The sequence below is a fragment of the Marmota monax genome, unplaced genomic scaffold (genome assembly GCF_021218885.2).
Source record: "Marmota monax isolate L192 unplaced genomic scaffold, Marmota_monax_Labrador192_F-V1.1 WCK01_AAM20220418_F8-fsc00190, whole genome shotgun sequence".
NCBI lineage: Eukaryota > Metazoa > Chordata > Mammalia > Rodentia > Sciuridae > Marmota > Marmota monax.
The window spans coordinates 861,361-886,455 of record NW_026693010.1 but is presented as its reverse complement, the minus strand read 5'-3'; the positions used below and the strand labels follow the sequence as shown (position 1 = coordinate 886,455).

The 25,095-nt window shown below is 41.3% G+C and overlaps 1 protein-coding gene and 1 pseudogene across 2 annotated transcripts in view; one reads left to right on the top strand and one right to left on the bottom strand.

Moving 5' to 3' along the window:
- Positions 1-25,095, bottom strand: part of Rcor1 (REST corepressor 1) — a 132,644-nt gene that overhangs the window by 69,024 nt on the left and 38,525 nt on the right. The window lies entirely within an intron of this gene.
- LOC124098328 (coiled-coil-helix-coiled-coil-helix domain-containing protein 2-like) lies at positions 23,766-24,234 on the top strand (annotated as a pseudogene).

Below are 25,095 nucleotides of genomic sequence, written 5' to 3'. Positions count from 1 at the left end.
AAAACTCAAAGAGTAGCTGGGCACGGTAGCACATGCCTGTAATCCCAGCAGCTTGGGAGGCTAAGGCAGGGGGATCATGAATTCAAAGCCAGCCTCAGCAACAGTGAGGCGCTAACCAAGTCAGTGTGACCCTGGTTCTAAAATACAAAATAGGGCTGGGGATGTGGCTCAGTGATCAAGTGCCCCTGAGTTCAATCCCTGGTATCCCCCACCCCCGGCCAAAAAAAAAAAAGAGAGAGTGAATGTTTTCTCTGATATGTGGAAGCTAAGCCAAAATAAGGGGGCAGGGGGAATAGAAGTCCAGAAGATTAGACAAAGAAGGGGAATGAAGGGAAAGGAGGGGTCATAGAAATAGGCAAGACAGTGGAATGAATCTGACATAATTTTCCTATGTACATACGTGAATACACCACAGTAAATCCCACCATTGTGTACATCTACAAAACTGGAACCCTAAAGAGAATAAAATATCCGTACATGCATAATTTTATCAAAATGGACTCTACTGTCATGTATAACTGAAAACAACCAATTAAAAAACTGAATAGGAAGAACTTCAAGCCAGTCACAGTGGCACATGCTTGTAATCCCAGCTACCTGCTAGTGGCTTCACTGCTGTGCTCTTTCCCCTCTACCAATTCCTTCCTGCTGCAACGTCCCTTCCCATTTTTCACCAGTCTACCACTACCACGGGCTGGAGGACCACGTCTGTGGACACCACTCTGTCAGACAGTCCAGGTCGGCAGTCCACACTCCCTCAATATTCCCACAAGGGGGACCCTCCATCCCAGCAGGCTCTCATCATTAACAGTCTACATAAAGATGAATGCTACTGAGGAAAGAACAAAATCACTAAGAAAGACTCACTTATTAGTAGTAGTCATTAGTGGCTTTGGGGTAAGACCTAAAATAATTAATATTAGGATGTGCCAGTTAAATGGCCAAAGAACTTTACATATCTGTGTCATGTACCTTATACATAAAACAACCCGATAAGAGAAGAACTGCCCTAGTTCACATTTGAAAAGAGGAGTTAAGCAACTTGAACAGGATTGTAACTCTGGTTGGGATGTGAGCTCGAAACTGACACCAAAACCCCAGGCCTGATCTGTATCCCATTTAAGCCACTGTGTGCTGAGGGATGATAAACGAGCTACTCAGCTTCACTCACCCTGCAGAAATGAAGAGTGTAGTACAACCTTGCCCAGGTCTCCTGAGGAGCAGAAGGGGCACACACTGAACACCTGGGCCATGCTGCTTGAATGAGAGCCGTGTTCCCCTGTCAATCATAGTCCTTGAGACTCAGGCTCTTTAGCCTCTGGCACATTGCAGGTGCTTCATATGTGTTGACTTAATCCATACAGAGAGGTTAGGAGACCAACCCATGTTCTAGAAAGGGAGCAGGGCCTTATTCTGTTTCCTTTCTTCTGCTGCCAAGTCAGAGAACCAAGATGATGAGGCTGTGACTGCTGCCACTCAGGGCCCCTGGGATATGACCCTCCCCTCGGCTTCCAGGCTACAGGTGGTGAACAGCTTTCCTCCACCTACCTGTCTTCAAAACAGCACTGTAAGGTCATTAGCTCTGCTCCTCTGGTGAGGCTACTTCAAAAGTACTGATTCACAAAGCTCCAGGGACAAAGCCGGATGAATACTTTCCTCAGGACTGACTGCATCACTGTGCAGCCAGTATGTGATCCATGTCCTTTCCCATTCCCAAAAGGAAAGCCAGTTCCAATCAACACTAATGAAGCAAACTGCAGCTTACTTCTAACTAAAACACCTTTCGTTCTCTCATTCTCTTGAACCTGTTGCTAGCTTGGACTCAGAATCAGTCTTTGGAGAACCAGAAACACTTTTCTTTTCTTTTATATTATCAATTTTAAAAGACCATCACTTAACATCAATGAAATATGGCCACATAAAATCCTAAAAACAAAATGAAGCAGGGAGAAAAGCACTGTGGAGACCAAGGAACCTCACAGTGGGGTCCTGGCCCCAGGCTCCCCTCGTTCCTCATGGCACCTCACACCAGCAACATCTCACCAGCACATGGCTCAGCATCAGCTACACTACACTGATGCACCAGCACCAAGCCTCCAAGAACCCTGTAGCCACAGTGACTGCTGCTGGTGAAGGCCCATCATTGCAAGCCTTGAACACAGACTCTCAGCACATTTCCACTTTTCCTTGTCCCAGTGAAAACTGAGCATCTAGCTGGGGACATAGCTTAACAACTAAGCCCATATTATATGAGTTCCTCATAACGAGTTGAGTTAGGACCCAGAATATGGAATTATTTTGAAAGCTTGCAAAGCAAAGCATATAGAAGAGCATATAGAAAAACTGGCTGCCTTGTGGTGACAGAATTAAATGAGAAATTCTATACAAGGTGCTCAGCTAAATACCTTGAGCACTCTGCTCACTAGACAGTTGGTTAACCTATAAAAGACAGTGTTCATATTAAGACAGCGAAAAGGCCACCTTAAAAAAAAACTGAGAAAAACTTCCTCTGTATGTGGTGGCTATGGTTCTCTATTCCCACATTCCAAAAACTGATCTACGCATTGGGGAGTGAGGAGGCTTCTCCGGTTGCAATGACGGCCGTGCCAGCTGTACAGATGTACAGTAGCACACATCTGTAATACCTTTGACTTGGGAGGCTGAGGCAGAATGGTCACAAGTTCAAGGCCAGCCTCAGCAATTTAGTAAGGCCCTGTCTCAAAACTAAAAGGTAAAAAGGGCTGGGGATGTGGCTCAATGGTAGAGTGCCCCTGGATTCAACCCCCAGCACCACAAAAAAATAGATAAATAAAAATATCCCTGCCAAACTTTCTACTTTCTCTGTATCCGAATCCTAATTTATTCTCTAAACAGAAGAAAATTTTCCCCTGAACTGTACTGGTTCTACTTCATATTACCTTGCAAGAATTCCCCCTCAAGTCCATGTAACCCAAACCAACCTGGAATGTTAAAGCTACATAGAACTTTACACATGGGGTTTGCTTAATTTACATGTGAAGAAATCCCATCTGAGAAGTGCCTTGCTCAAGGTGATATGGTATGGAGACCAAGTCTTAGCTTGGCACAGTGGCATATGCTAATCTCAGCAACCTGGAAGGCTGAGGCAGGATTGCAAGTCCGAGGCCAGTCTGAGCAACTTAGCAAAACCTTGTTTCACAATAAAAAGATTAAAAGGGCTATGGGATGTGGCTCAGTGGTAGAGTGCACCTAGGTTCACGCCCCAGTACCTAAAACAAGGGTATTAAGGAGAGTGGGAGCACAGGTTCCAGTCCAGGGGTCTCTGAACACATTTGATCACATTCTACACATACCCTTCCTCTTAAGAAATAAGTATACCAAGATAAGTAGTCCCTTGTTCTGGCATTCTATGACAGTTCACAGGTATTTTGTAGGTGATCTTTCTGTTATTAAGTGTTGTGTTACCTGCTATCAGATCAGCCAAGAAAAAAATGAAAAGCTGCTTATGAACCCTAATAATTGTAGTACTTGGCAACTGTAAATGCTGGCAAGCTGAAGATATTCTGCATGCACAGAAGAAATATGTAACTTTGTAGCAACAGGACAATTCCATTTTTTCATATGCTAACAGCTAATTTCAGTAATTTGTCCAAATATTCATGAAGATCCTCTATAAAAGGTTCTTTTTAAAAATCTCAACAAAAGAAAAGTAGGCAAGGAAAAAAAAAAAGCAGCTTCCTTGCCGAAGAAATCAAATAATTTGTGCAGAAACTCTACTCTAAGAGATGGAGCTTAATTTCTCCCACTGAATTGTGGTCTGGATTTAAAGACTGGATTCCACAGACTCTTCAGGGGAGGGGTTGGGAGCACTCAGTGGAGAAACCTAGCAAACACTACCTTAGCCAGATACCCAAGGTTAACATCATGATGACAGTCTGTATTCACCCTCCTCCAACAGGATGGGATGAAAAGGGCACTTCACCTCCGTGGATTCCTCCCATAACTCCAGTCTAATCAAAAGTAAAACATCAAACAAATCGAGAGGATATTCTATAAACTAGACCAGCACTCTTCCAAACTCAAGATCGTGATAAAAAAGGAAAGACTGAAAAACTGTCACAGACCGGAGGAGACTGCAGAGGCATGACAATTATATGCAATGTGGTGACCTGAATGGGATTCTGGAACAGAAAAAGGACGTTGGTGGGAGAACTGCTGAACTCTGAATGAGTCTGGAGCTTAGCAGTGTACCAGCCTGGGCCCCACGGATTCAATGGCTTCACTATGGTGATGTAGGATGTCAACATGGGATCTGGGTAAGGGCTCTCATCTAGAGTACAAGGAAAGGCAGAGGTGGGGTGACAGCTACTCTGCTGAGAAGGAACACTAAAAAAATGTATTCACAAACAGAAGGAAAACTACAGTTTGCATTCATTTTCAAAGAAAGATTACATGTCAGATCTGCCTATAATATCAGAAAGAAGGGAAAACTGCACTTGTAGGAGTTGGAGGTCTGGCACAGGCATGGTCCTGGTTTCCAGCCCCCGAACTGCAAAATAAATAAATAAATAAAAAGAATCCCACACGATAAACAGGCCAAATTTCCTAATATCAAAAAGAATAGGGGCTGGGGATGTGGCGAATGTGGCTCAAGCGGTAGCGCGCTCGCCTGGCATGCGTGCGGCCCGGGTTCAATCCTCAGCACCACATACAAACAAAGATGTTGTGTCCGCCGGAAACTAAAAAATAAATATTTTTTTAAAAAAAAAAATTCTCTCTCTCTCTCTCTTAAAAAAAAAAAAAAAAAAAAACAGAATAAATAAAATTGAAAGTTCTGTCTTACCCTCCAATTTTCTGGGGCAACATAATGCCTGACATTCTAATCTTACACCAATCACAAAGTTCTTTCATCTTCAGAAGGCAGTAACTAAAAGGCTGAGGATGTGGCTCAGTAGTAGAGCACCTGCCTAGCATGCATGAGGCCCTGGGTTCCATCCCCAACTACAAAATATTTTAAAAGCAGAAACCACTAAATAAACCACTAATCTTTGCAATACCTCTGTGCTATATTCATCTTAGATGCAAACAAAACTTCACTAGGAAGGTTAATCACTGAATTCCAAGTGGAAGTGGATGAGACTCCAGCATTTGGCCTTAATGAACCCAACAAAAGCAAAGAGGCCTGTATGTCTCACACACAAGGAAGGAAGTCACCTAAAGGACCTGCTAAAAGGAAAATACAGACAGGAAATCCTAAGTCTGGCACCATGCACACATCAACACACACCACTCAATCTGAAACACTTTGCAAAACTATCTTCGGAAATCTTTTTCACAAATTTCTACTCTTTATGTGTTTTGGGTTTTACATACTCAAAGTAAATTATATAAGGAAAAAAAATAAGATTAGACTTGAGGAAATTTTTTTTGTAAAAAATATCTGAGCAATGTGATTTCAAGGAATGAAAATAATCTGCTCGACTCAAATTTATAACAAGAAAAATGACAACTCAAATCTGGCACCGTAGCAAGTGCCTATAATCCCAGCAACTCAGAAGGCTGAGACAGGAGGATCTCAAGTTCAAAGCCAGCCTTAGCAACTCAGCAAGACCCTGTCTCGAACTAAAAATAAATAAATAAAAAGGGCTGGGGCTCAGTGGTTAAGTGCCCCTGGGTTCAATCCTAGTAACCCCCCCCCCAAAAAAAAATTCAGAAGCTTAATCCATTCTCGAATCTGTGTGGGGGCTGGTTCACCTCCCTTCCTGTTCTTTGTTTCAAGCATACCTCTGACTTGTAGAACAAGTTACAAGGAAACCTTTATTCATCATCATGCCAAGCACATTCACAAATAAGAATTTATCACAACTTTCTGAAGTTATTAAAAATTCAAAGACTACCAAAACAAATGTCATGATAAAAAAAAAATAGAAATTGCCACAGAAAGGTATAAAGAGGAAGAAATGCCAGTGAGTTTCTCAAAAGGGGGAGGGGGGAAGGCTGTGAACAATGGTGTCTCCTGCTCTCTCAAAGCAAAAGTCAGTGAGACCCTTGGGAAGGCAGTTTGACACCCAGGAGGAAAGCCAGTCACAGCAGCTGCTTCCAGGAATGGGAGACAGTAGGCCTGCCCTGGGTAAACACTTTCCATCTCTTAATTTTGTACTGCATATCTATATACAGATTAATTTAAAGAAAAAATGCAGTAGCCACAGGGAAAGAGATGTGGCCAAGATCATCAATTCTAAATGACACAGCCCTCTGTCAGGAATTGTGGCTCAAAGAAACACCTTTTCCCCAGGCCTCCCATATCACAGGAAGGGCTGCAACCCCAGAATCCCAGCACACAGTACTGAGAGGCCTTGCTCTACTGCTAAGTCACTAGCTAGAATTACATCTTGTCTCTTATCTACTCCAGTTTTATCCAAGTGTCCAACACAAAAAGGAATCCATGCTTTATATAATAGCTAAAAACACCAGACACAATCCTCTCAAGAATTATTAAAGAACAGCACTGTAATTCCAACAGAAGGCATTTCCAAAGGTTTCTTCTTCATACTTCCCTCCAATCTTGTAGACACATCTCCCTGCCATCTCATGTGGAGGTGGACACTCTAAGTATTCATGATTTATCAACAATAATATTTGTCAAAGGAAAGATAGATGATTAAAACCACGTACTCTTAAGTTTATATATATAATTTTTTTTTTCAGTTTTCGGTGGACACAACGTCTTTATTTTTATGTGGTGCTGAGGATCGAACCCAGTGCCCCGCGCATGCCAGGCGAGCGTGTTACCATTTGAGCCACATCCACATCCTCTAAGTTTTCTATCAAAAAAATCTCAGCTGGAGCCAGAGCAGTGGTACATGCCTTATAGTCCCAGCTACTCAGGAGGCTAAGGTAATAGGGTAAAGTTTGAGGACAGCCTCAGCAACTTAGAGAGATATTTAAAAAAAAAAGGGGACTGGAGATGTAGCTCAGAGGTAGAGCACTTCCAGGTTCAACCCCAGTACTGGGGAGAGAGGGGCCAGGGGGATCTCAGCTGATAGGGTGATTCTAGGTGATATACACAGTATGCTAGAAAGAAAAACAACTTGGAGAATTTTCAACCTAATTAGGGACTCAATGAAAGAACACAATAAAATACTTAAATACAGATGTGGGTGGGTGGCATAATACTTGAAGGGAATTCTTCAGAGGAACAAGCTAACAGGCAAATGTGAGGAAGAAACAAATAATACAGTCACATAAAGCAGTAAGGAGTTTGAAGACACAAGAATCAGGCAAAGGTCTGAGAAATGTGACTGCTGCCAAAAGAGGATCCCAAGAGGTGCTGGAATTCACAGCTGACTCGGAGGAACTCAGTGTCCAGTCTTTGCTTAATGCAGCAAACATTTGCTTGATACAGTGTGACAGTCCTAGAATGGAATCCCAGCTCTGCCTGAATGGAAGCAGGGCTTTCTCTCTCTAGGCTTCATTTTTCTCTTCTGTGAAAGCAGTTCCCTTTTCATAGAGATTAAACAAAATAGCATTTTTAAAGGTAGCAAAGGTGCTGGCATATAAGGAGTTTAAAAGAATCCAGACACCAGGACTAAATTCAATGCTAAAGACACATTTAGAAGACTCAGTTACAAGGCTCTCATCTGAAGCCAACTAAGCAATTCCTACTTAGTTTGGCCAACTCAGCATAAAGATCCTCTAGCAAGTTTCCTTTCAGTATTAAAAAGCCTGCTGATAATCAGCTATAGAAGTCAGCTACTGAAATAACCAGTAACTTCCTTTATCAATTCACTGCTTCTCTAGTCTCTTAAACTAGATATCCCTCATCAACAGCAATACTTCAGGGCTGGGGATATAGCTAAGTTGGTAGAGTGCTTGCCTTGCATGCACACGGCCCTGGGTTCAATCCCCAGCACCACAAAATAAATAAATAAGTAAATCAAGACAGCAATACCCCAAACTCACTGATAACAATCATCAATCAACAATTTGCACTACAACAACAATGATAGTTCCATTAGCTCCTAGGAAATGAGGAGTAAATGTTTAAACTGAGCACATTCTCACCAGACACCTGGATTCTATTCTAAGTCTCACTGTTCTAGTCCAGAAACTAAGCCGTTCACTAAGGGTAAACCACATTAACACTTCACAACTCAGATGAAGAATTCTCCATGTTCTGCATGCCCCAGGATAACAATTTCTATCTCAGTTATCAGAGCACTCCTAAAACCCATGAGTAAAAAATAGAGCCCAAGGACCAACCTGAGTGCCTTCCTCCACATACAGCAGCACAATAACCAACCCTCTGCACAAATACTGAAATTTAAATGCATGTGTGGGGCCCCATTTCCTCATTAGTGAAATGTGGGGAAAGGACTCACCCTTAGTCCACTTTACAGACAGGCTAAATGGCTTGGTCCTGCCTGCTACTGTGCAGTCTTGACCTCCCTTCTCACCACCCGATGGAATTCTGTAGTGTTCTTTTTTTTAATCAAGTGAGCATTGCACGCTTTGTAGAATCTGTGCCTTTTTACTCTCATTCCCTGATCCTTGAAACTTTATTCACTTGCTGACTTCAGAACAGACTAGTCTCTGCCACTAAGCTCTGCTGATCACCATGGTTCTTCAGCTCTTTCCCTTCTTCACTGTCTTCACACAGCCACGCTACATAACTTAAGTACAGTTTCTTCATAAGCCAGATTTTTTACACTAAACAGAACCCATTCCAGCTAGTTCAAGCACTAAGGGGCTCACATAATATTTAGCAGGGTGGAAGAATCAGGACTAGAGACCATGCAGCTGCCACACATGAGGGTACTGGGCAGAGGACACCATGAAGAGCCTGCTGCCTCTGGAAATGGGTATCCTATACTGGTGTGCATTGACTTCACATCACATTGCTTCCCAGTCCTCGTCTAGCCCTGGCCCACAGGCTAAAAGTAAAGTCACATGCCCATGGATAACTATAAGGGGTGGGGGGTGGGGGTCTTAACAGCTTCCATTTTAGTGTAATCTGAACTAATAAGATGGGAAATTACCTCTAAATATAGGGTGCTTGAAATGCGTTGGTGGCCAAAAAGCACCCCAAATATCTGCAAGGGATACCACATTAGACACCTCTTCAGGTCCCTTGCATATTTTATCTTGACTTACTTATTTCCTAAATGCTCCATACAGTTCAGGATTATGGGAATTTGTCCTCACTGAAGAGAGAACTACTTTCAGCTCCATTAACTGTTTCCACAGTATTTCCAAACAATATGCTTCAGCTACTATTGATTTCTTTTCCAGTTTCAATTCTATTCAATATCAAATGTGGAGAAGGACTTGGCTTTATTATACAAACCACTCCCACCTCTTCAATCACCCCAGAATATGTCTAACACACTGGGTTAAAATTTGTACTTCAATGCTTATGACTATGTGAACACTTTACAGTTGAGTCATGCTGCACATTATTGTTACAAATCTATTTTTACAGAATTTGTTTCACCTGGAATTGATAACTGTCTTTTTTTTAATTGGGGGGCAGGGGCTGGTTAGGTTTTCTGCTTACTTATCATTAACTCATCCCCAGACTTCCATGAGAAGTATACATCTCAATACCTCAGGTTACGTTGTTCTTTGTAGGGCTGGAGATTGAACCCAGGCAAGCACTCTACCACTGAGCTACATTTCCCAGTCCTTTTGAGACAGGGTCTTGTTAAAGCTGCCCAGCCTGGCCTGGAACTTGTGATCTTCTTGTCTTGGCCTCCTGGAGCAGCTGAGATCACAGGGCTGTGCCACCACACCCAGAAACCTCAAGAGTTTTTTGTTTTGTGTTTTTTTTTTCTTTCTTTAAATTTTTTTTAATTGTAGGTGGACACAATATCTTTATTTTTTATTTACTTATTTTTATGTGGTGATGAGGAACAAACCCAGGGCTTCTCACATGCCACAAACCCCAGCCCTCAGGTTTGTTTCTTAAGAATTCCTTTATAGCCCACAGATGTAGACTGGTTGGTCAATGTCTTCACCACAATTATACCAAATTTTCTCTCTCTCTCTCTCTCCCCTCTCCTCTCTCTCTGGATTGGAGATTGAGCAAACAGGCACTTTACCTCTGGGGATGAGCTATATCTCAAGCCCTTTTAATTTTGACATGGGGTCTAAATAAACTGCCCAGGGTAGCCTCAAACTTGTGACTGTCCTGCCTACCTCCCAAGTCACTGGGACTACAGTGAGCCAACAAGCCCACAAACCAACAAGCCCAGCCCCACAGACTTCACCATCCCCCTTGCTGAATCCTGTGTCTGGGCCAAGTTTTCAGACTGATTAAACAAATTGATAAATATATTAAGGATAAAAGAACTAGGATTCTACCTGTCAGAGAAAGGAATTACAAATAAGGAAAGGAAGAGACCAAAACCCCATGCTATTAGGTAAAAAAATGATAGCAATGCTATGAATTTATGGTGTCTAGTCTGCAAAATCGGGTGGGTAGAGAAACTGATCATGGATGTAGGTATGTATTCACAGATATTACTATTCTGGCCCCTATGAGACCTAAAAGCAATGATGCCTTGGCAGCAGTGCACATACCTAGTGCCTAGAACTTAGTTTCTATCATATTCCACTAAATGAGTGCTCCTTAGAGAAAAAGCTAACACCAGGATGCATCAAGAAAGTGCAAGATCAATTCACAACAGCTAGACTGTGGGACCAACCTAGATGCCCATCAATAGATGAATAGATAAAAAAAAATGTGGCATTTATACACAATGGAGTATTACTCAGCACTAAAAAATGACAAAATCATGGCATTTGCAGGGAAATGGATGGCATTAGAGCAGATTATGCTAAGTGAAGCTAGCCAATCCCTAAAAAACAAATGCCAAATGTCTTCTTTGATATAAGGAGAGTAACTAAGAACAGAGCAGGGAGGAAGAGCATGAGGAAAAGATTAACATTAAACAGGGACGAGAGGTGGGAGGGAAAGGGAGAGAGAAGGGAAATTGCATGGAAATGGAAGGAGACCCTCATTGTTATACAAAATTACATATAAGAGGATATGAGGGGAAAGGAAAAAAAAAACAAGGGAAAGAATTGAATTACAGTAGATGGGGTAGAGAGAGAAGATGGGAGGGGAGGGGAGGGAGATAGTAGAGGATAGGAAAGGAAGCAGAATACAACAGTCACTAGTATGGCATTATGTGAAAACGTGGATGTGTAACCGATGTGATTCTCAATCTGTATACAGGGTAAAAATGGGAGTTCATAACCCACCTGAATCAAATGTATGAAATATGATATGTCAAGAGCTTTGTAATGTTTTGAACAACCAATAAAAAAAAAAAAGAAAAAAGAAAGTGCAAGATGATCTTGGAATATTTTGATATACCAGAAAGCCAAAAGCAATTCAAAGAAGGAGGGGGATTTCTCAAAAGTTCATAGGAGCCATCTTAAAAAGACTCCCCCCAGCAGGCCATGGTGATACACACCTGTAATTCCAGCAGCTCAGGAGGCTGAGGCAGGAGGACCGAGAGTTTAAAGCCAGCCTCAGCAACAGTAAAGTGCTAAGCAACTCAGTGAAAAACTGTTTCTAAAAAAAAAATACAAAATAGGGCTGGGGATGTGGCTTAGTGGTTGAGTGTCTGAGTTCAATCCCCAGCAATTTAAAAAAAAATTTAAAAAGGCTCCCACTAGCCACATGTGTAACAAATTGAGCATCAAATAAAAAGAAAAATGCTAGTTATGAACTGACTGTAGCCATTTAATAAAATTGGAAACCATTAAGTCCCATACTGATATGAGTAAGTAAATGGGAGCAGGAGAAGCCCCTGAATTCACCTCCAACAAACTGCTTATTGCACACATTAATAAGTACAAGAACTCTTCTTAAGTAATTTTACAATAGAGAATCCTGGCAGATGTCATCCTAAAATAAAGAGATAAAGGCTAATGTGATCACAAGTAAGATGAATCTACATCGTGTATTTCCTGATGTGGCATACAAAGAAAAGCAAATCTCTTTTGTAACCCTGCCCAAAGAAGAAAATTTGAATCTGGTCATGAAAAAGCACCAGACAGACTCAATTTGGTGGCCATCCTGTAAAGTAACTGCTGTATTCTTCAAGAATTCAAAAATCACAGAAGACCATCAAAAAAAGACTAAGAAACAATTCCAGAAGGAAGGCAACTAAGGAGACATGACAACTAAATACAACACATAACTCTAGACTGGATTCCAGACCTCTGAAGAACATCAAAGAGACACTGGAGATTGGAGGTATTACTGTATCAGTGTTCTAATTTCCAGATTTTGATGGTTATATTGTAGTTGTAAAAGAAAACACCATTATTTACAGGAAAAATATACTGATACATTAAAAACTTTTAAAAATGGAGAAGGGTCTGAAATAGACATTTCTGCACAAAAGCATAGGAAACTCAACACTATCAGAGGTCAGGGAAACACAAATCAAAACCACAATCAGCTACCACTTTACACCCCGAAAAGTTATGATTAAAGTCATGGAGGAGACTCTGGGCCTTCATGCGCCACTGGAGGGAACGTACAAGATGTAGCCGCTCTAGAAAACAGCCTGGCAGTTCCTCAAAGTTAAACACTACAGTCCCAGGTATTTCCAAAAGAAATGAAAACATATATTCACACAGAAACCTATACACAGGAACCCGGCACTACATTTGGGGCCCTGAGAGTGGAGATTTGCAAAGGTGATATAGGCAGAATACAGGGCAGGAAACCAACAGGCAGTCTTTGGGCACAAGCTGCTCAGTCAAGTCACAGATGCCATGAGGAAAGTCAGCATGGCCCACAGCAAATCCAACAAGGCATGGAGAGCCAAACGTTCATGAAAGCCAGGACCCAGGACACATACCTTTCTCTCAGGGTCGTACTCAGTATCTACGTTCAAGACATCCATGACAAAAAATCTCAACGTCCTCCCAGTGTCCACCAAGTCAACACCTGCATCTTCCACCAGAGAGACAAGATCATTCCATGGGGCTGGGATTGTGGATCAGCAGTAGAACGCTGGCCTAGCATGTGCAAGGCCCCGAATTTGATCCTCAGCACCACATAAAAATAAATAAATAAAATAAAGGCATTCTGTTCATATACAACTACAAAAAAAAATTTTTAAATAAATAATAAACTTCAGCCAGGCTTGGCGACACATGCCTATAATCCCAGCAACTTGGAAGAGACTGAGGTAAGAGGATCCCAAGTTCAAGACCAGCCTCAGTAATTTAATGAGGCCCTAAGCAACTCAGCAAGACCCTGTCTCAAAAATATAAAACAAAAAGGGATGGGGATATAGCTCAGTGGTTAAGCATCCCTGGGTTCAGTCCTCAGGACCAAAAAAAAAAAATAGAAATTTCATTTCTGCATGTTCTTTAAAAAGCTGCACACAAATGTTTGGCTATGTATAATATCAAATGTCTATCAACTGATAATGGATATATGTATGTAGCTATACAATGGAATATTATTCGGTGATGAAAAGGAATGAAGGAGCCAGGTGTGGGGACTCATGCCTGTAATCCCAGCTACTTGGGAGGCTCAGGCAACTTAGTGAGACCCTGTCTCAAAATTAAAATTTAAAAAGGGCTGAGGTGTAGCTCAACTGTGAAGAAGCCCTGGGTTCAATCCCCAGGACTGAAGGAAATTATGCTAAGTAAACAAAGCCAGTCATCAAGAACCACATTTTATATGGGCCCATTTACATGAAACATCTAGAACAGGTGAGCCCAGGAGGAGACAGGCAACTGCCTAGTGCTGGGGAATCACAGGATGGTTGCTAGAAAGTATGTGGTTTCCTTCAGGAGTGATAAAAATATTCTAAAACGGGTATGGCAAGGGTTCAGCGAAGACCGTTAAAAAAAAAAATCACAAAATTACATATATTTTAGTATGGGCAAGTTGCATAAATTACATCTCAATAAATCTCTTGCTTAAAAAGAAAAAATCCTGGGTTAGGGTTGTAAAAGTTTAAAAAAAAGAAAAACCCTAGAGGGTGAGGGATAGAGCATCACACCTGCAAAGTATTTTCAAGTTGTCCAGGGGGAAAAAAGGTAATTTGCAAAAATGTCATACATGGCCACAAATATCTTATCTCCACACTGCTGTTTGGCATAGAATCCTAGATTGTAAGTAAGGCTCCAGGGCACTTGGAACCACTCGCTTCCTAGGTTCTCAGTCCACTGTTTTAAGTCAAACAACATTATAACTTGAATGATTTATTCTGTGTTCTGAAATGGCATAGTGCAGTGCCAGATCTATTTTTCACTCTCATCCCTGTGCTGGGCACTCAGTGGGTCTGCTCCATCTGGAGACTTATTTCAGCTTTGGAAATTTTTCAAGCATTAACTCAATATTGCTTCCTCTCAATATTCTCTTTTCCCTCTCTCTGAACACATAATATTCAAACCATGGATCCCATGAACTGATCAGTTAACACTGATAAGTATTCAGTTTTGGGGGTCTTTATTAATCAATTATTACACATACACTCACTTCTCCCGTATAGTACGCTTTCACACCCCCTGCCCCAAAATGCAGAATCCTAACCCTTTAGGATACTTCTTCTAGAAATAAGAAACTTTTCCCATATTACCAGTGTCATTACCATACTTACAGAAAATTAACATTTTTCATCATCACTTAAGATATAGCCCTTATTCACATTTCCACACATCCTCTCACCTCAAATAATATTTTTTCAGTCAAGGATACAATCAAGGTTTGGACATTATTCCTTCTCCTTTTCATCTAACCTTGCTTAATACTTTCTGAAAGACTTCCTGTTTCCTATTTAAATTTCCCCTGCCGTCCTATTTTCCAAGAGCTGTTTCTGGTTCTCTGAATGGTCCCCTATTTTGTGTCATGAATTTTGTCTCACTGCTTTAAACTTTAAGTTTGAACTTCTCTTCCGCAATGCATTTCCTGTTTCTTCACAGGCTTCCTTTTATCTGTTTGCATTAAGACTGTTAGAGACTTTTTTCATGTGCCTGATAACCCTCAACTCTTCAGCTGTCGTTAAGGAGTATTAAGTTTTAACATCATGTACACAGATGGGGCACATTCAGTGGCCAGAATGCCCTACAGTGATCAGACAGGGATCTAACTGCTTCACTTGAGGCTACAGAAGGCTGTTAAAAAAAAAAAAAAAGTTCCAGAGCTGGCCACCTCACTTGACATTTTTACAATGTGGTCGACTGATGCTCTGCCTTTAAGAGGTAAGGTCTATGTTCCCTCCATAAACACAGACAGGTTTGGGACCACAGCAGAAGCTACATAGAAATCCTCAGAGATTAATTCAGGGCTGATGTGGAGCTTAAATGGTAGAATACTTGCTTATCTGGCATGCTTGAGGCCCTCAGTTCTATTACAAACACAAAAAATAAATAAATAAATAGACTTAAGTCAAAAAAAGTGAAACAGATTCGGCCTGGTTCTCTTGGAACATACACCTATGGACAGAGAGCCACCATGTGCGAAGTCTCAATGCCCTGAAATGCAAACTAGTATACACAGACCCCATGGCCAGAAATGCTCAGTGACCCTCAGCTGCAAGCAAAGCCTCACCCACCCACAGCCACTAGTCCTTCAACTCTCTGGCCTCACTGCTACCACAGAAATCATCTGAGCTATAAATGTCCAACCAAGCTCTTCCCAAAGTCCTGACCCACAGAAACCATGAAATTATTTTAAGTCACTAAATTTTGGGGGTCATTTTTCAGGCACTAAGAGTGAATGGAGGGCTGGGGATGTGGCTCAAGCGGTAGCGTGCTCGCCTGGCATGCGAGCGGCCCAGGTTCGATCCTTAGCACCACATACAAACAAAAACGTTGTGTCTGCCGAGAACTAAAAAATAAATATAAAAGAAAAAAAAAAAAAAAAGAGTGAATGGAACAGACTGTGGCATGTGCAAGTGAGATGCTGCAGCAACAAAAAAATCTAGCAACAGCTTCAGATCTTGGAGGCAGGCAGGCACTGGAGGGCCCTGAAGAGGCTGTTTGTACCTGAAAGGCCTCAACAAGGAGACTGACAGGAAAAGCCCAGTAGGAAATAAAATAATAATAATAATAATAATTACTCAAACTTGGTGAATAAGGGACTCCTGTTATGTAGAAGTGGGAAATCTGTCCTGCAGAAATGTAGAAAACAGAAAATGAACTCAATGATCCATCTAAGGAGATTTCCAGGCAGAATTCTAGAAGTTCCCCTCAGACTGCTTCCCACTGCTATGATAAAATAAAAGAGCAGAGAAATGAGCTGGGAAGCCAATTAAAACTACAGAAGTCAAGCCAGGCATAGCGGTACCCACCTGAAATTCCTGTGAAAGCATTTCCTTTGAAATCTGTGACAAGACAAGGATATCCCCACTCCCACCACTTCTATTTAATATGTTACTAGAAATTCTAGCCACAGCAATTAGGAAAGAGAGGAAATAAAAGGGATTAAAAATAGGAAAGGAAGAAGGTCAAATTATCACTGTTCGCAGAAGATATGATCCTATACCTAGAAAACCCAAAAAATTCCACCAAAAATTGCTAGAGCTAATAAATATGGCAATATAGCAGGTTACAAAATCAACATTCAAAAATCAATAGCTTTGGCCAGATACGATGGTACATGCCTATAATCCCAGCAGCTCCAGAGGCTAAGGCAGGAGGTTTGCGAGTTCAAAGCCAGCCTCAGCAACAGCAAGGTACTAAGCAACTCAGTGAGACCCTGTCTCTAAATAAAATACAAAATAGGGCTGGAGTTATGGCTCTGTGATTGAGTGCCCCAGAGTTCAATCCCTGGACCCCCCCCCCCCAAAAAAAAAATCAACAGCTTTCCTATATACTGACAATGAATCTGCTGAGAAAGAAATCCCATTCACAATAACCTCAAAACAAAACAACAACAACAAAAAACAAAAACACCTTGTGGGCTGGGGATGTGGCTCAAGCGGTAGCGCACTCGCCTGGCACGCGTGCGGCCCGGGTTCGATCCTCAGCACCACATACAAAGATGTTGTGTCCGCCGAGAACTAAAAAATAAATATTAAAAAAAATTCTCTCTCTCTCTCTCTCTCTCTCTCTCTCTCTCTCTCTCTCTCTCTCCCACTCTCTCTTAATTAAAAAAAAAAAAACACCTTGTAATAAATATACAAAAAGACGTGAAAAACCTCTTCCATGAAAACTTTAGAACATAAAAGAAAGAAATTGAAGAACACCTCAGAAGATGCAAAGATCTCCCATGTTCATGGATAGGTGGAATTAATATTGTTAAAATAGCCATACTACCAAAAGCAATGTACAGACTCAGAGCAATTCCCATCAAAATATTATAAAATTCTTCACAAAATTAGAAAAAAAAAGTCCTAAAATTCATTTGGGAGAATAAAAGACCCAGAAGAGCCAAAGCAATTTCTAAGCCAAAAAAGAGCAACACTGGAGATATCACAATACCTGACTTCAAAATATACTACAGAGCTACAGTCACACACTGCCTGGTGCGGGCTTAAAAACAGACATATGAACCAAAGGTACAGAATAGAAGACAGAGAAACACACGCAGATAGTCATCTGATCCTTGACAAAGATGCCAAAAACATACTGTGGAGAAAAGAAAATCTTTTTAACAAATGGTACTGGGGAAACTGGTTATCCATATGTTGAAGAATAAAACTAGACCCTTGTCTCTCACCCTGCACAAAAAAACAACTCAAAATGGATCTAAGACCTCAGAATTAGACCAGAAACTATGCAACTCCTAGAAAAAAATGTAGGGTCAGCTCTCCAGCATATATACACAGGGAACGACATTCTCATTAGAACCAAAGAGTTAAAAAATGTCAAGAGTTAAAAAATGAGGGGCTGGGGATGTGGCTCAAGCGATAGCGTGCTCGCCTGGCATGCGTGCGGCCTGGGTTCGATCCTCGGCACCACATACAAACAAAGATGTTGTGTCCGCCGAAAACTAAAAATAAATAAATAAATATTTAAAAAAAAAATGAAATGGCAATGGGGGCTGGGGTTGTGGCTCAGAGGTAGAGTGCCCACCTGGCGTGCATAAGGCACTGGGTTCAATCCTCAGCACCACATAAAGACATTGTGTCCACCTATAACTAAAAAATAAATATTAAAAAATGGGATAGCATCAAATTAAAAAGCTTCTGCACAACAAAGGGAACAATTAGGAACATGAAGAAAGAATGGAAGAAAATCTTTGCTAGGTACTCTTCTGACAGAATATCTAGTACATATAAAGAGCTTAAAAAAATCATAGCAAAATAATCAATTAACCCAATTAGTAAATGGGAAAAATGAATTAAACAGACCCTTCACTAAAGAAGAAATACAAATGGCCAAAAAATACATGAAAAAAATAAATATGGAGGTTCCTCAAAAGATTAGACATGGAACCACCATATGACCCAGCTCTACCTTAGGATTTATCCTAAAGAATTAAAGTCATCATGCTACAGTGACACATGCATACCCATGTATTTATAGCAGCACAATTCACAGTAGCCAAAACTATGGAACCAGCATAGGTGCCACCAATGGATGAATGGATAAAGAAAATGTGGTAAATATACACAATGGAGTTTTATTCGGCCATAAACAAAAATGATATTATGTCATTCACAGGAAAATGGTGGAATGAGACACCACCATGTTAAGCGAAACAAGTCAAATTCAGAAGGTCAGGGTCATATGTTTTCTCTCATATGTGGCAGCTAGAGAGAAAAAAAAAGAAAAGAAAGAAAGGTGAGGGTGGAGCTCTTGGAAATCAAAGGGAGAGCAGTAGAGGAAAGGGACCAAGGTGTGAAGGAAGGGAGAGAGGGGAGAAGTGCTGGGGAGTGATATTGGCCAAATTATATTATTATACTGAGTGCACATGCAAATATGTAACAAGAAATTCCATTGTGTATGACTATAATGCTCCAATAAAAAATGTGGAACTGCAGAAAAATTAAAAAACAAATAATGGAATCAAGCCAGGCATGGTGGTGGACACCTGTAATCCCTGCTACTCCAGAAGCTGAAGCATGAGGATTAGAAGTTCAATGTCAATATGGGCAAGTCTGCAAAATCCTATCTCAAAACAAAAAGGGCTGGGAGTGTTCCTCAGTGGGAGAGCACACCTGGGTTCTATCCTCAGTACTGCATAAATAAATAAACAAGCAAACAAACTAAAATGATAATTTTTTTAAGACAAAGGCATTAAGACTAACTAGGTTCAATGAGTAATTAAATAACAAATTATTTCTTATCCCCACTGCAAAAATGATTATCAAAATAAAAAAGAAATGACTCTCAATTATTCTCAGGGGAGAAGATCAAATCCACACTATAATTATAAAACTTTTTTAAAACCTCAGAGCTGGGGTTGTAGCTCAGTGGTAGAGTGCTCATCTCACATGTGGAAGGCACTGGGTTCGATCCTCAGCACCACGTAAGAATAAAATAAAGGTATTGTGTCCATCTACAACTAAAAAAAATATTAAAAAAAAAACAAAAAACGCAGATATAAAAAGGTGGTCCATACTGACCTCCCAAATAGACCAGGACTTCCTAAGGATCTGGCTGCCTCTGCACATCCTCTCCTTCCAAAGCTTATGAGAAAGGGAAGGTCAGCAGTTTCACAGCGGACTCCCAAGGAACTGAAGAACTTGTCACAAAGAAACTTCTCCATGTGGCTTCTGTCTAATGGAGTGGATTACAAATTAACATAGAGAGCCCAAAACATTTTTAAAGGAGTTGTACCAGTTGGATTGAGACAAAACAACACAGGATGAAGGGATGATTACATTCCTTCCAAGATACTATAAGCACAAAGCTGACAAAGAAAACTAGTCACCTATTCAAAAAAACAGCCATTTCTTATACCAAAAAAAAAAAAAAAAAGTAACTCATAAAGTAAACAAAAAGCCAGGCACTATGGTGCACACCTATAATCCCAGTTATTTGAGAGCCTGAGGCAGAAGGATTGCAAATTCCAGGCCAGAATGGGAAACTTAGCAAAATGCTATCTCAAAAGAAAAATAAAAAGGACTGAGGATGTGGCTCAGAGATAGAGCACTAGCCTAGCATGCTCAAGGCCCGAGCTCAGTCATCAACACGCCAAAAAAAAAAAAAAAGAGAGAGAGAGAGAGAGAGAAAATAAAACTCCCAGAGAACAGGGACAAGAGCTCCAGAGAATCACTCTCAGGCAACAGAACTGAATCCTGGCTGAATTTCAAAAAAGCTACACACCAGGGACTACTGTACCTCCTGCTGTCCACTCTTCTGAACAGATGTGTCTGCAGCAATTATCTCAAACCTTCCCACCATTATGAAGTGGAGGGAGCAGCAGATTACTTCAATCTCAAATGCACATGGGTTTAGGGCTAGAGAAAGCACACCTGAGGAGCTTCAGCTGGCCATACTGGGGCTGATTTAAGTGGTAAGATCCTAAACTTGTAGCTAAACCATAAGGTGATGAAACCAGGAGGGGTTCAGGGGAAGGGTATAAGAGTAATTTCCAAATAGGAGGAATGTGAATTGTTAGGATCAAACCAAAAACTGTGGCATACTGCATTTTCCAAAGATGCGCACAATAACCCCTCTCAGCCCATGTGTGCCTCTTTTCAGTGCGACAGTAATGCAGCTCCTCGCAGAGTGGGAATCCATGTTCCCTCCCCAGAAAGCTGAGCAGATATGTGACTATGGCAGAATGGTACCATCATGGAACTTATAAGGCTAGGACATAAAGAGCAATACGGTTACCCCTGGATCTCCAAGAATACCTGCCTCTGAGGCTTGCATCGGAGTACAATGCTATGCAGAGCACAAATCAGCCTGTGAGAGACCACAGGAGAAAAGGTGCTTCAGCACCCTGCAGTTCAGTCCAGCCACCAAGTGACCATAACTGAAGCCACAGCCAAGAAACTTGAGCCAGAACTGCCTACTGAGCTCTTTCCAAATCCAGACACCAGAAAGTGCCAGACACAACAAAATGATGCTGCTGTTGTTTTAAGGAAACATTAATGGCCCTGGAATACACGGTGACATTCAACTGTCAGCATCTGTAGACTCTCACAACTGGGCCAATTTCCTACCAAAGGAAAATCTTCAAAACTGGTGCCTGCAGAGCAGAGGCCACGCTAATAGAATTTGGAGATGCCAAGTGATTCTCACCATTTAATAGGCAAATTTCACTTAATCTATGTACATTCCCACTCTCCCATGTCTGGTCCCATCCATCCTCTGCCTTCAAATAAATCTGGAGTCTCTTTGGTTCAAACTTATGACTAAGAGTGAACTGTCCTACGCTAGGATAGGAAGGCATGGTTATTAGGCTGCTGGAGTGAAGCCAGAATCCAGAAATCAAGGACTGCCTACAGACCTGCAGTTGGCATTCCCGTTTAGCCCCAGTGCTACAATGCCAGGCCTCTGGAGACACCTGGGACCTCCACTTCCTGAGGTCCTGCAGCGGCATGTGCTTCACACTGGCCTCACACCATCCCCTATCAGTTCTGCCAAAGAAATGACTACACACTCATCCACTTTTCTTTTTCCAAAACACAAACACCATCTCCAGAAGGTTCTCCTGTTTCTGGTATTCCATCACTTGTCACATCAAAACTCAATCTCTGTACCTCTTTCTTTCCTGCCAGCTCTGCATGCTTCATTCACATTCTCTCAAACCTCATTTCTTCCACTTCTATTGCTTAGCTTTCACTGTCAACTTTAAAATACTATAAAAAAAAATTTAAGGGGCTGGGGTTATGGCTCAGCAGTAAAGCACTTGCTTCGCACATGTGAAGCACTGGGTTTGATCCTCAGCACCACAAATAAATAAACAACAACAACAAAAAAAACCTAGCTAACTATTTTCAAATGGCCTTCCTACCCCATCCCCTGTCCCATCCATATTGCCCCAGACTTCTGTCCATGCTCTGCTAGCAGACACATGTCCCCAAAGTTTCAAATTACTAGTATTACCACTAATCATCAGCCCAAGAGTTATAAAGGTTTTCTCTCAATCTTCCTATCAACTCTATGAAATAAATACTATCCCCATTTAACAAATGAGAAATGCCTTCCACAATAATGTATAGAATCAAATTGTCCTTAAATTTTTTTCTTAGCAAATAATCTCAATAATCCTACCCAGCTCTAAAATTTTATTTTCTACAATTCACAGGTAAGAAAGTTAGTCAGACATGATGGCAAAGGCCTATGATCCCAGCTACCCAAGAGACCAAAGTAGGAAGATTATACATTCAAGCAGGCCTGGGCAACTTAAAGAGACCTATCTCAAAACAAAATTTAAGAAAGGATGGAGGTTAAATCCCTGGTTTAAACCCTGGGTTAAATTCCTACAGTATTAACTATTTAAAAAAAAGTTTAAAAACTCAAAGCACATACCAAGCAAACAAAGATTTTCAAAAGCACAGGCACTTGCTAATATTGGCAGACAAAGAAGTTCATTCTGTCTATTGGATTCCTTCTTTTATTTTTATTTTTGGTACTGGGGACTGAATCTAGGGGCACTTAGCCACTAACTCACATCCCCAGCCCTTTACTATTTTTTGAGACGGGGTCTCAGTAAGTTGCAGAGGTTGGCCTGGAACTTGCAATCCTCCTACGTCAGCCTCCTGAGTCATTAGAATTACAGGCATGCACCACTGTGCCCCACTCAAGACTCCTTCTACTCCTACGTATTCTATTAAATCAAGAAACTGAAAGGACAGTAGAGTAAGATACTAAGCAGTGAAAACTAAACACACCCAAATGGATTGCTGTCACAATTATACAGACCATTTCTTAGCTATCCTCGTGCCCAAATTTAGACTTTAGCAAATCACGGGATGTACTCTCAAATGTTCCCAATAAGAGCAACACACACACACACACAGACACACACACACGACATCAGGTTCCCTTGCTAAATATGCAGATAGACCGCTGTCCCAATTCTCAACAACTTTTCTATGAAGAGAGAGTTGCAGCTCAAAGTTCAAAGCTATAAATGAGGGATACCACAACAATCTTTGTGAGACCAGCCTTTAGAAATTTTGCAGAGAAACTATGCCAGATACAGGGAACACAGCAGAAATGAAAGGTGGCCCCTGCTTTCTTAAAGAATGCAATTGACTAGGCAAGTTATTTATTACCTCTAATGCCTCAGTTTACTTATGAGTAAAGTGGAGTTGATAGCAACTGCTTCTTACAATTATTCTGTAATGCATTTAATGTGGCTGGTACAAAAGCCCCATATATTATCTATTGAATAGTTACTCAAATGGTTTTTTAAAATTATTATCGGATCCCAAGAAAAAAATCAGATCAGCCTCTGGGGAAGAAAACTGTGTGATCTGGGGCTGGGGATGTGGCTCAAGCGGTAGCGCGCTCGCCTGGCATGCGTGCGGCCTGGGTTCCATCCTCAGCACCACATACAAACAAAGATGTTGTGTCCGCCGATAACTAAAAAAATAAATATTAAAATTCTCTCTCAAAAAGAAAAAGAAAACTGTGTGATATGAACAACACAGTAAGAGGCCAATTACAGTCCACTTGATGCCTTCTGAAAAGTAGTTACTTTATTCCAAGTAACTTTACCTATTAAAAAATTAAAATTGCTGGGCACCGTATAGCACGCCTGTGATCCCAGCAACTTGGGAGGTGAACATAGGAGGATCAGAGCTCAAAGACAACCTCAACGATTAATGAGGCACTTAGCAACTCAGTGACACCCTGTCTCTAAATAAAACATACGGCTGAGCCGCTGCGAATTTACCATGCTGCGTGGAAGCCGGAGCCGCACTTCGCGGCGCGTGGTGCCCCCAGCCAGCCGGGCCCCTCAGATGAAGCTGCTTCCAGGCTGGCACCAGCAGCTCAGCCACCAGCTGCAGCCCCACCATCTGCAGTCTGGTCCCCTGCTGTGGCACTCCAGCAGCCAGGTCTGATGGCCCAGATGGCAACCACTGTGGCTGGTGTGGCAGTGGGCTCTGCTGTGGGGCACATACTGGGCCATGCCATCACTGGGGGGCTTCAGTGGAGGAAGTACTGCCAAGCCCACAAAGCCTGATATCACTTACCAGGAGCCTCAGAGAACCCAGCCAGCACAGCAGCAGCAGTTTGGTGACCCTTGCTTTTATGAGATAAAACAATTTTTGGAGTGTGCCCAGAACCAGGCTGATGTTAAGCTCTGTGAGGGTTTCAATGAAGTGCTAAAGCAGTGCAGAATTGCTAACGGATTAGTCTAACCAAGAAATTCAAACTGGGGCTGGGGATGTGGCTCAAGTGGTAGCGCGCTCACCTGGGCATGCGTGCGGCCCGGGTTCGATCCTCAGCACCACATACAAACAAAGATGTTGTGTCCGCCGAAAACTAAAAAATAAATATTAAAAAAAAAATTCCCTCTCTCTCTCTCTCTCAAAAAATAAATAAATAAAATAAATGCAGAATCTGAATAGAATAGACAATATGATTGATGTATGTACATTCCATGTATGTATTATATATCAAAATGCATTCTGCTGTCATGTATGACTAAAAAAAATAAATAAAATTTAAAAAAAAAAAAAAAAAGAAATTCAAACTGAAGTGGAAAATCAGCTCTGATGATCAAGTTACTTTAACATAAAAATGTAATTGATATGTGAAAGTATGAATGTAAAACTGCAATGTAAAACCTCATTTAATAGCTTCAGTGTTTGTGAATGGCAGCAAATGAGAGTGTTCTAACTATATAGAAGTTCACTGAGTTGGTACAGAAGTACACCGAGTTGGGACTGGGCAAATGTGTGGCCTCCTTAAGTCAGCTGTTCTGATGTTCTTTGAATTTATTAGAATGAAATGATTTTCCTCCTGGAAAAAAAATAATAATAAAACATAAAAAAAGGACTAGGAACATGGATCAGTGGTTAAGCACCCCTCGGTTCAATCATGGTACCAAAAAAAAAAATTAAAATTGTGTAATCTCAGCAATATAGAAGACTAAGACAGGTAAAAGTTAAAGGCCACCCTTGACAACAGAGAGAGATCCCATCTCAAAATTAAAAAGAAAGTGCTAGGGATTCAGCTCAGCAGTAGAGCTGGGTAGAACCCCAGTAGCACCAAAATAAT